At 35.1% G+C, this 12,324-nt stretch overlaps 1 long non-coding RNA gene across 18 annotated transcripts; it reads right to left on the reverse strand.

The window, feature by feature from the left end:
* Nucleotides 1–5,518: 5,518 nt before the first annotated feature.
* On the reverse strand, nt 5,519–8,869 carry LOC110872138. Of its 18 annotated transcripts, none has more exons than XR_004864705.1 (8): nt 8,502–8,868; nt 8,264–8,390; nt 7,998–8,063; nt 7,779–7,923; nt 6,755–7,701; nt 6,578–6,612; nt 6,346–6,505; nt 5,519–6,174 (listed from the first exon to the last, which is right to left on the reverse strand). It is a non-coding gene; the product is annotated as an uncharacterized LOC110872138 (long non-coding RNA). The 18 variants fall into 18 exon arrangements; XR_002554194.2 differs by having other exon boundaries at nt 6,346–6,376; nt 6,457–6,505; nt 6,578–7,701; XR_004864708.1 differs by having other exon boundaries at nt 6,457–6,505; nt 8,502–8,867.
* Nucleotides 8,870–12,324: the final 3,455 nt, after the last annotated feature.

The raw sequence follows: 12,324 nt of genomic DNA on the forward strand, positions 1-12,324 counted from the left end.
TAAAACACAATGCATTGACATTTGCAAAAGTAGGAGTTGTAGTCTAGGAGTTACAATTGCAACTTTTTAAAAGTTGGGCGGGTGTAAAAATGGAGTAATAGTGCAAGGGGTAAAAAAGAAAAGTCTAAAAAGACAAAGTGTAAAAGTATAGGGGTGGTGGCGGAAATGTGTAAAAGATGAGGAGGTGTTGGTGGAAATGTAAAAGAAGAGGGTTGGTGCGTAACTATGTAAAAGCTAAGGGGCTGATGGCGGAAAACCAAAGTAAAGGGTTGGTGCTGGCAAAGTTTGAAAGATAAGATTGTGGTTTTGAAAATTCAAAATAGAAAGTTTAGGGACTAAATTTACCATTTTAGGAAACTTTAAAGGTTACAAAATCAATGGGCTAAAATTATAATATTATGAAAATACGGGGGCAAGGAGGCAAAGCCGGTGAGAAACCCACTGACTTTGCCCTTTAAGATTGTATAGAATATTTTGGTATAATAATTCATAGCTGCCAAAATGCAACATAATTAGCATCATGCTATAGCTATATTTTTCTAAGGGAAAATTACGGTAGTAGCCGCTTGACCAAGCTTTTTACGAAAATAGCCATTTGACCAGGCTTTATGCACCTTTCTATCCAAGTGAACCCCTATTTTATGCACCTTCAATCCAGCCACAACCAAGCGGACACGTGTCCCATTTGACCAGGCTTTATGCACCTTCCCATCCAAGTGAACCCCCATTTTATGCACCTTCAATCCAGCCACAACCAAGCGGACACGTGTCCCTCTTACCTGAACCGGCTTTATGCCGCTACACATGTCAGCCGAGCCGCTTCATGCCCAAGCCGAGCCGCTTCGCCCAATATCTGATTTATGCCGCTTTGTGGTACTGCCAAGCCGAGCCGCTTCATGGCCAAGCCGAGCCGCTTTGCCCCATTCCAAGCCGCTACACCCTGGATCTAAGCCGCTAGTATGTGTATAATTTTTTTGATATTTTTCTTAGACGGCCTTCATAAAAAAATATGGAGAAAAGAGTATTTTGATATTTTTTTGATGTATTTTGATATTTTTTAAAAAATACTACTGAAGCGGCTCGGCTTGTACTTGTAGCGGCTCGGCTTGTACTTGTAGCGGCTCGGCTTGTACTTGTAGCGGCTCGGCTTGTACTTGTGGGGCAGGGGGCGAAGCGGCTCGGCTTGTACTTGTAGCGGCTCGGCTGACATGTGTGGCGGCATAAAGCCGGTTCAGGTAAGAGGGACACGTGTCCGCTTGGTTGTGGCTGGATTGAAGGTGCATAAAATGGGGGTTCACTTGAATGGGAAGGTGCATAAAGCCTGGTCAAATGACTATTTTGATAAACACCTTAGTCAAGCGGCTACTGCCGTAATTTTCCCTTTTTCTAATAGTTCTATAGCTATATATTACAGACTATTTTGTTCCTTCTTGAACTCATAAACACGACTATAAGAATAAAAAGATTGTAAAAAGGTTTTTGTACTTTGATAAATATATTTTTCAAAAATTAAGATTTTTTTAAGTTACACTCTTTAAAAAAAAAACTCCATTTATTCACACCAACAGTTAGTGGCGGATTCAGAAATTTTTTCCACTGGGTTCCTTTTGGTAATTTTCATTAATTTTTCCAAATCATAGAAGGTTCTCACTAAATTTTTCTGTTTTTTTCAAACATAATGGGTTCCTGGAACCCACAAATATGGGCTAGATCAAGGGCGGACCTAGGTGAAGCCAAGGGTGGGCTGGCGCACCCCGTGAAAAAAAAATTAGTGTATTTTTAGGCAAAAAATCCGACCTCACCCCCTGAAAATATGTCTGAACCACTCATTCGCACCCCTAGCAAATAATTCATGGGTCCGCCACCGGGCTAGATCCGCCACTAGGCTAGTTCTGCCACTGCCAACAGTCCACACCTTGTACCTCCATTAGGCTTAATTTCTTTCATCTGCTTAGTGCCTACACCGTTTTCCTCTATGGAATCAAAACTCTCAACCTTATAGATATAGGATACTTGTTTAACACTCTCGGGGATCCCTAAACTACAACCTTTGGTAAACCAATTTAAATGGGTCACATGATTAATTATGTTTTAATTGGTGTTCTACTAGATATTTAGATTGTGGGTCAAGTAGCCCCTTAAACCACTCATTGATTTTTTTAATTATGAATAAGTATGAATTTTTAATTTAATAAATTGAATAAATTCAAAGAAATTGATTCTAATAAGGTCTTGAGAACATGTGCAAATTGAGTTAAAGATGACAATATAAAAATCTCTCTAATCTCTCTCTATATACATAGGTGCCACCCATTGTTGACAACTTCACACTAATTAACCGCAATGTCTTGTATCTAAATTTCCAAATAGAGCAACTGGTTATATATCGAGTGTATGAGTTTTCTTCCTACAATTGCCCGTATGTCATATATCAAGTGTATGAGTTTTCTTCCTACAATTGCCCGTATGTTATATATGTAGGTGCAGCCGATTGTTGACGTTTATAGTTATCTACTTATCTATATGTTATATATATGTAGGTGCAGCCGATTGTTGACGTTTAGTGTCAAATCACAGTGTCACAAGTCAATAGCGTATAGCAGTCTAACCAGCAACTTGAATAAGTTAAGCTTATTCTTAATTAATATATATATAACGTGCCATATTTGAAAAAAGAGGCACTTCATGTTTGGCTGTTTGCGTTTATTCAAAGTTTAATATAAAGTGTGTCACATGTTTGAATTAAGAGTTTGAATGGTCACATAATGAAAAAAAATAAAAATAGAAAAGGTTACAAACTATTTTTTTACCCTGTATATATATAGCTAGACTAACACGACAAGCAATTAATTTGTCTAAAAAATCCTTCAAAATGATCATCACACAAAGCTTTTCACCTTCTTCATCTTTAGACCTCCTTTATATCTTCATTTTTATTCTTATCGATCTAATCGAATCCAACATAAAACTTCTGGTTTCGAAGCTCAAATGGGCATCGAGTTTTCTCTTACACCAATGTTTTTTTCACCATCAACCATACAGAGTTCGCCAAAATCTTCAACGACTTGGGTCTAGTCAGGTAAGCTTCGATCCAACGTCTATGGAAGAACAAGTGGAATGCGTGGTTTGCTTAAGTGCGATTAGAGATGATGATGATATTAAAGAACTACGATGTGGTCATTTGTTTCATGAAGTTTGTTTGGATCGATGGTTAGGGTTTAGGAATAGGACGTGTCCACTATGTCGTGATCGTTTAGTGTCGCCTAGAGGTGTATCTGACGTTCGTCAAGATTTGTTGTTCTTTGATTTCGGTTATGTCGATGATACAAGAAATGAAGACTCATGGTGGCTTCGATAGATTTTAATCTAGCAACTTTCATAAAAATTACCTTGAAAATGTAAACACATATTCTATTTAATGTACATGTTTTTTCTTCTTATAGGATTTTGTTTTCATAACTACTTATCTAAATAATTACATTAAACTGTTTATGAGATAACCAACACCACCACCAACTTGACACCAACGCAACCACGAACTTGAACCTCTTTTTCCAACAACAACAATGGTCTGAGGACTAATGGGTGGTCGTCCATTGATAAAAACAAAACTTTTAAACACCAGAGTTTGGGAGTGAGATCTTGGGTTCAAGTCTCATAAACGAGAGAGATTAAAAGAAACTTGCAGTTATTATTTTTAATGGATTTGGCCCGTGGTCTTGCTAAGAAATCGGGTTTAAGTCGAAATAAAAGCAAAGTACGGCTTCACAAAATCCACCACCATTTCCACAATATCAACTCAACCCCAATACTCGCAATTTCCACGGTTGTCTACAATGACAAACTGGCTAACCGTTGAAGTGGTCAGTTAGAAGCATATATATAATTGTCAACGTCAATTATAACTAGTTTAATACCCGTCTGTTGGACGGCTTACGCTAACAACGTAACAAACAAAGATAATGTATATTGAGTGTGTTTGGGAACGCTTCTCCTTTTCTTCTTTTCCATATCCTTTTTTTGAAAATATTACAACCATCGAACTTTTCTTTTTCTTCTTTTCAAACCACTGAAACGCATTTTCAAAACACATTATCCAAACACTACAAAAATGACATATTAACTTTTAAGAAGTCAAAAACTTAAAAGCAGCTCAAAATAAACAATCTCAAACACCCACGTTAGGTGAACACAAGTCTAAAGAACATTATAAACAAAAGCACTATTTTTAACTTATAAAAGGAAAACCTACGTGAGCGGTATACAACCACAAACAGTATAAAATAAAATTGATAGAGAGATAAAACATGAAATACTGTCATTTTAATGCAAACGTAAATGGTAGGCAGCACTGGGAGGGGCCGGGGGCGCCCGACCCCCCAAACTTTTCACTCAGTAGTGTTATATATGTAGTTTTCGTATAGAAATTTTTGGGTATATACGTTTTTGACCCCCCCCCCCTTCCCGTCTTCATTGTCAAGCTTCGCCACTGCTCACAAGCATAATGGTGGAATGGGTTCTGCTCTTTTGTGATGATGTAAATATTTCAATTATAACAGCTGGGTATGTTTTATTAAATTTACATGATTGTGGAATGGGTTTGTTTTTAGTAACATCACAAATAAAAATAATTATATGTATTATATAAAAAGCATAGGTTAGTTTATATTCTTATAATTATGTTATGTTTTCTATACATTAAATTGATGACGGGTTTGTGTGTACAAAATTTTGGGTAATTTGGCTTGAACATCGAGATCGGTATAAATGTGTTTAGACAAATCCTAAGGAGAAGTTTTGTTAATTTGTTCCCCTCTTTTCATATCGTCTTTGTGTGACAGAATTTCACCCGGTCTCTGACCATCTAGCACACATTTTACAGCATTATAACATATGATATAAGCTTTTGCGATCACAAAAGTAAACATATATTAGATTACATTAATTAAGATTGCAAAGTACTATGCATTGTTAACATCACTAAAATAGTAAATGACCTCCTAAGATCAAGCACACACCTTAAAATAGTAAAGTACTATTGGTGATGTCCTCAGTTTTTTGACTACTCAGAGGCAACCGACTAACCACCACCTAAGCCAACAAATGATACAATGTGAGAAAACCAACTAATACATAAAATAGACTTTCTCCCTCTGTTCCAATATGATATTTTGACCGTTTTAAATCACATTCACGTAGAAGCATCCGAATCGTGTAGAATTCTTTTACACCCATTGACCAGTTTTACAAATATGCTAGACTTGAGTTTTCAAACCAACAGGCTATAATATCAACAAACTAATCAAATATGGCTTTATAACTAATATACTGAAAGAGTCGCATAAACCTTTCTAGATGACAACAATGCTGCAACCATACATAAGTCAAATGTTCAACAAAATCATCATCATCAAAAGATCTAGCAAAAATGTCGGGTTAGAAGGGTTAGTCACTTGGATAACGTCATAACGGGTCAAAATGGGTAACTTCAAGGTTCGAGTAAAAATGAGTCATCAAGTTGACAATCGTTAACACTTTCATGTTTCAAGGTAGAAAGTAAAAAGTAAATACAGAAGTCTTTGCCTACATTAACTGCTAGTGCATATAGAGATATTGAAATTGCATATGAAAGTACAAGACCACCCAAAGCATTTGGATAGAAGCATCCAAGTTACCAACTGTAAATTGACATCTGAAATTGATGGCATCATCTAAGCTACCAAATGAGAGACATAAAGATTTATAATCCATTCCTAATCTAACCCTCTGATTTTACTTCGGTGTCTTTGTGTTACCCGGAGTTTGGCACTACTACAACGAACATTCAGTTTCTCTTCAGCTTTAGAAGGCGTAACGGGTCTCTTTGTGAGGATTACTACACCAACCCCATGGATCACCTGTTTGACACATGTTTCTTTGTCATCGTCATTTTCAGAATTAACATTTTTGTTTTCGTCAACCAAACTAAACTGGTGTTAATGATGTTGGGAAATGTTTGTTTTTTTATTTTGTCCTCTAGAATGTGAGTCGACATGACTGCAAGCCTCTCGCCAGGTGTAACACTTCAGTAGCAATCATACAAAGAAGACTCTAGCATCTTTAGTTCATCATTAACAACTATTCTTAGAGCCTGGAATACTCTTGTTGTTGTCTTTAACCAACGTCGCCTCCCTCCTATAACACATCATATCATTATGACAATAATAATCTCACATTGTTAAAAAATAAAATACGCTTATGGATGATTTTCTTTCAAACCGTTTGACCCATTTACATTTTAGCTTTTTTCCAGTTTAAACCATTTGACACGTTTGAGAAGAGATATAAAGCAAATTGACCCCTTACCTATAAAAGGTTTGATTATGCCATCAACCACCTATAAGTTGTATCATCAAATAAAGTCGGCGATTTAACAGGCATGTGTAAAAACAAAGAAGGTTAAAAGCTTTACCGCACCTTTTCCACCTATAATTTATGCCACCTTTTCTGTTTCCAACTTTTGTCCCTAAATTCAAAAGGTAATATAATAACATCAACACATAAAATGAATAAAACAAAAGTAAAGTTTATACATTACCTGTTGCAACAGAAAGTTTATCCTCTGCTTCCTTTCTCTTGTCAAAAAAACTTAGTATTTTGATCATCAATCCAATTTCTTATTTTTTTATTAAATTTTTCAAGTATTAAATTACTAAGTAAAAATAACTTAATATAAAAGCTTTTAACTTCTTAAAAGTATGTATAATAATCTTACTCAGTTCCAAGAACTTCATCACAAGAAAACTAAGAGTATTGAGTCTCTTTGATGAGTCCAAATCTTTATATCCACCAACCGGCATGTCTATCGAGTCCATATCCTTCGATTTATATTTAGATATGCACCTTTTAAGAGCTATCAACCATTAATCATTTCCATGAGTGACATCAATCCATTAGTAAATACTCTACAAAGAGCAACTGTAACTAATCATTAATATGCATTCAGATTTCAATTAAAGGGTCACTTTCAACAAAAATTTAGTGATGAATAGATAAAAAGATTAGTAGAGGTGGTTACTTTCGGGTCAAAACTCTGCCAATTTAGTTTGATGAGTAGAAAACAGGTCGGGTCAACGAAGACTTTTGGGCCAGGATTAAAAAATCTACTATAATTTGTTGGTGTGTTAAATATAATTGCAAGATTGTTTTAAATAGAATAATTTAAAAGGTTTATAGACTCTTTCTGAATCATTTGATATGGATGTGTACCTGGGTCAAAACGGGTAATCCCAATATCTCCATAAAAGAGTACCAAGTTGCATATAAACTAAAGGAACGGATCAGATTGAATGCTACCATTCACTTACTCACTATCATTATGGACCACGTGGTTCTTCCTCTTTCTAGGCTCCCAAACCAGACTTGTGCTACATCAGCACCCGGGAAGTGAACCCATATGCTAGTCTCTCTTTGCCGTTCGACATTAATCGGTTCTAGATGATTTGCTTTATTTTTTTAGAATTTTCAAGAGATTTACATGAACTGTCTTTTTTCTGGAATTCACTTGGTGCATCACCATCACACGGTTGTTCAAATACCTTTTCACCAGCTTCAATAACTCTAACTGCAAGATGCAATCTTTAAATTTTTATGTTCTGAATAGGCAACCACATGTCATGTCTCTGGCCCTCTCTAAGATGATTAAACATTGCACAAAAATCCCTACATAAAATATGCAAATTTAATCATATGAACATGAGGTAAAACCAACGATCAATAAATTTTGAATGAAAACATACCCGATGGGGCCGTCAAAAGGTAATATTTATCACAGACTCCAATTTCAAGAAAATTATGTGAATCCCATGAAGCAATAGGAATTTTGGATTATTCAAACCATTTTGGATTGTATCTTGGTCCTGAACTTGCCGGCACCTAATTGGCCTTTCATGTAATGATTAGCCAACATATCGACTAAACAATTTGGAAAATTATTGCCATTTTTGAAGTAAACTCACCATTTAGGTCTGCTGGTTTCATATCCGATCCTTCCACGATCATGAAATTGGAAATTAAATCAATAACTGAAGAAAACGAACATGAATAGATGTATTAACCTTACATATAACATATAGACAGATTTCGCAATTAGTGTTCCCTTTCTCATCACACCATCTCTGCACACAATCTATGTGCATGAACTAATGATAAATCAAATCTTATATAATTAATCCAAAATAAAACAAAAATCGTCTAAAATGAAAATCATAAACAGAGAACATACCTAACCACTCTAGAACATGAAGCTTGAAGGTTAAGCCGCTGCAGGATAACGCCATTTGTGGTGGTTTTGCTGAGCTTAGACATATATTTGATGAATGGAGAAAGGGGATAGGAATTTGAGGAGAAATCTGGTGGCACAGTAGAAGAATTTACAATAGGTCTTGGCCATTTCATCCAATTTAAAACACAAACACAAAAATTATAATCATAAGAAACCCTAATTTAAATCTAATATTTACCAGATTGCGATGGAATAATGCTTGACTGAAGTTTGAGATCGGGATAGAAGAAAGCTCAACTGTGTGCATATATCAGATCTGCTACAAAAGGAAGGGTATTTGAAGGAAATGTATATGGAGGTTATCGACGACGTGGGCAGAGAAAGATGGAGATAACCACCAGCTATGGAAACTGCAAGAAACCGCTCACAACCGCCACCATAGCAGTTTTTTTGTGAGTTATTTCCCCACGTCGCCTACAATTACCTCATTTGAATCCACTCGTCAAAACCACCTCTTCAGTTATGTAGGAACATGGACAGAAAAACATGCTAGCTGCAAGTAACCGCTCAGAACTATCAAGACAGCGGTTAAAATGAAGAGTTTATACGGCCTAGATTTAATCTCAGCATGACCGAACGGATGATATTGATTTCAAAGGTAACCGTCACTTAATGGGTTCCATATATATATATAATATAGAAAGTAATATTAAAATATATCAAGTAATTTATAAAAAACTTCTAAATAAAAAAAAAACATTCCATTAAATAGAAAAAAAAAAAAATACAAGACTAAATTAAAAACATAAAAAAGGTACATAAATTTATAAGTTTGGTAGAATAAAAAAAATCCGTAAATTGTTAGAATCAGTACTTGACTTCAATGAATACATCAACCTTTTTTCATAAATAATAAACCAATTCTTCTTTGTAATCACTTATATGCGAATTACAATTAGGAAGAGCATCGTTAGAACCAAGTTATTAATTGTTTCATGGTATTTAAATCCACCCCCCCCCCCCCGCGCGCGCGCGGCAAGCTTTCACCCGACCCATCCCATTTTTGCCCCCACCGCAAAACGTTTCAATATCTGTGAACGCCCACAACAAGTATTAAAGTACGTTCCGGCTCACCTCTAATACCAGTATCGGTATCAATGCATCATATCCATATATCTATTCCCTGGTTAATTGTTACTTAATTTGTTTGATTTTGTTTGATTATGGGTATGTTTGCTGGGAGCTTTTAGGAGCTTCTAGCTTTAATTTTTAAGAAAAAACTCCTACTCAATAAAAAGCATTGTTTGGATGAAGGAGCTTGAACCATTTAGGTTAGGAGCTTGAAACTTTTGGTTGAACGCTCCTACTAGTAGCGTTTAGAAGGAGCTTCAAGCTTTTAGGGAAAAACGACTATTTTAACCTCTAAAGATAATAAATTTTTTAATGCACAAACTTTTTAAAATTTTAGTTACGTCCATTTTGGTTATTTTATACATTTTATTAAAATCTTCAGCTACTCTGTCAAACACCAAATATATCTAAAAAACTACAGTTACTAACTATCAGCTACCAGCTATCAGATTTCAACCACCAGCCACTTTTTCCAAACATACCCTACCCTATATTAACGTTATCTTTGATGAAAGTTCCCTTGTTAACACATCAAACACTAAATATAAAACAAGGCTTTTTAGCCCAATATCATCATAAATCAAATATGCTTCACCACAAACTAATGCTAAGTCTTTTAATACAATTGCTATCCTTACGGCCCAAGGTGTTCATGGGCCTATGTAAATAGCCCATCACAGAAAATAAATGGATTATGGTTACATCAAATGAACAAATAAACAATGATAGTTACATCAAATGAACAAAATAAACGATGTTACATGAAATGTTTGACTTTCTTAAAGTCAAAATTCAGATTTTAAGATATTATTATCATTATTCCTAGAATGATCTCTAAAATTCCAATTCCATGATTTCACATTGCTGTTCTTCACCTTCTTAATCCCTCTATCATTCACCGTAATTCGACACGACGATGACCCAATGCCGCCACAATCACCGGTTAAATCCAATTGATCATACATCTTGAAAACAGAGTGCTCTGTTTTTGACTTTTCTAATAAGTCAATCTTCAAATCAATGAACTCACTATCCTCATCATCATCCATCAATCCACCTTTGAATCCATTCTTTCTTGCTTCAATTTCACTAAAATCAGAAATTTTCGCACTCGAACACGCGACATTACACGTCTCATGATGAAATTTGTCACCCATGAAGCTACTTAAAGATCTTGATCTTGACACATCACTTATTTGATCCGACCCAACTCTGCTTCTCTCACTAGAACCCTCTTTCTCTCTCTTCTTCTTGAAATACTTCCCAATTTTCCAAAACCCATTGGTTTTCTTCACCTCTACAACACAACTACTACTCCTTTTGAACAGAACAACATCCTCTGTTTCACCCTGTTTCATCTTCAAGTGCGAAAAGAGCGTTTTCGGCTCATCGCCATTGCTCCCCTTTTCATTCTCAATCAAGAAAGATATTCTTCCAACACTTCCAACATCCATAGTGCAAGATGAGTTCCTGTATGAAGAAAAACCCGAACACGAACACGAACAGGACGAGATCCTCTGTTCGCCACAATCGGAGCAAACGAGCTTGATCAGCTTTTCGCTTAGACAGTATGAACAAATTCCTACCTGTGATGAGTTTTTTGGGTGTTTCTTACACGAAAGATTTGTTGATGATGATGATTGTGAGAATTTGTTTGAATTCGAGGCGAAATCGGGCTTCACTTGCTCTGTTTTCACAGATTTTCCCCTGTTCTTCATTGGTATGATTTTGAAGCTTTGTATGCAAAAATTGGTACTATATTTTCAATAAAATTTGCCAATTTTGCATACAAATTTTGTGGGATTAATGAGAAATGAGAATTGATATATTGGGATGAAGAAATTTGATTAGTTTAAGAGATAGAATGGAGTGTGAGGATGAAGCTCTTATACTCAAATAGAGAAAGTGTTTATCATAATTGCAATGAAATTATGATGGATTTTTTATAAGTAAAGTGTTACTTTAATAGATATTTAAATTAGGCATTATTGAGGTCCAATTTTATAGCCACTAATATTGTATTGCTTGATCTAAGATACAAGATTTTATTTGATATGAAAATTGCAAATTGTTAAAAAAAAGATAGTCCGCAATGATTTGCAATTTAGTGATATGGTTAAAGATTTTATGATATTTGTTTATTTGTTATTATTGAGTATTTTATTATATTAGATTCTTAATTAGTGGTTTAAAATGTTAACATTTTCTTTTATTATTGAGTATTTTATTTATTTTATTATATTAGATTCTTAATTAGTGGTTTAAACTTTAAAATGTTAACATTTTGACATCTCAACAATTGCATAGAATAAGTAGTGAATAATACTTTCCTCACTTATTCTTGCTTGTAAGATATATAATCATGAATATTTCATTCACATCTATCTTTATTTTTAAAGTGTTTTATTTCTAATCTTTCAATCTCACACTCTTTTTTCATTATCGGTGTCATTTTCATCACTTTCATTGTTGTCTAACAAGTAACAACCTCATTTTCAATGGTGTACCTAAATCTATATGTGGGTCTTCCATTGCCTTCACCTTTTAAGTCTAGCTAATTGATATTCCGTCATAGAACCTTGGTTATACTCTTTTTTTTAACACGATTTATTGGGTTAGATACCAATGCCCTTTTGCGTAAAATAATATTTTGGTTGTTACACGTTAGAGGTTGTCGTCACAAGAGCTATATCGCCTGGTTGATCTCCACCACCACTTGGAAAAGACTAGACTGTAGTCACTAAGGTGCTGTTTGTTTTTTCTGCAGGAAAAGGTCTGCAGTCTACGGACCACATCTGCAGGCATCTGCAGGAGAAGAGGTGGACCAAATGTCTGCAGTCTGCAAGGGAAAGAGAGTTTGTTTTTTTTCCTACAAAAACCCTTCTCTTCTCACACACAAACACACACATACCCTCTCTCTGCCTTGAACT

The sequence above is a fragment of the Helianthus annuus genome, chromosome 8 (genome assembly GCF_002127325.2).
Source record: "Helianthus annuus cultivar XRQ/B chromosome 8, HanXRQr2.0-SUNRISE, whole genome shotgun sequence".
In the NCBI taxonomy this organism is placed as follows: Eukaryota; Viridiplantae; Streptophyta; class Magnoliopsida; order Asterales; family Asteraceae; genus Helianthus; species Helianthus annuus.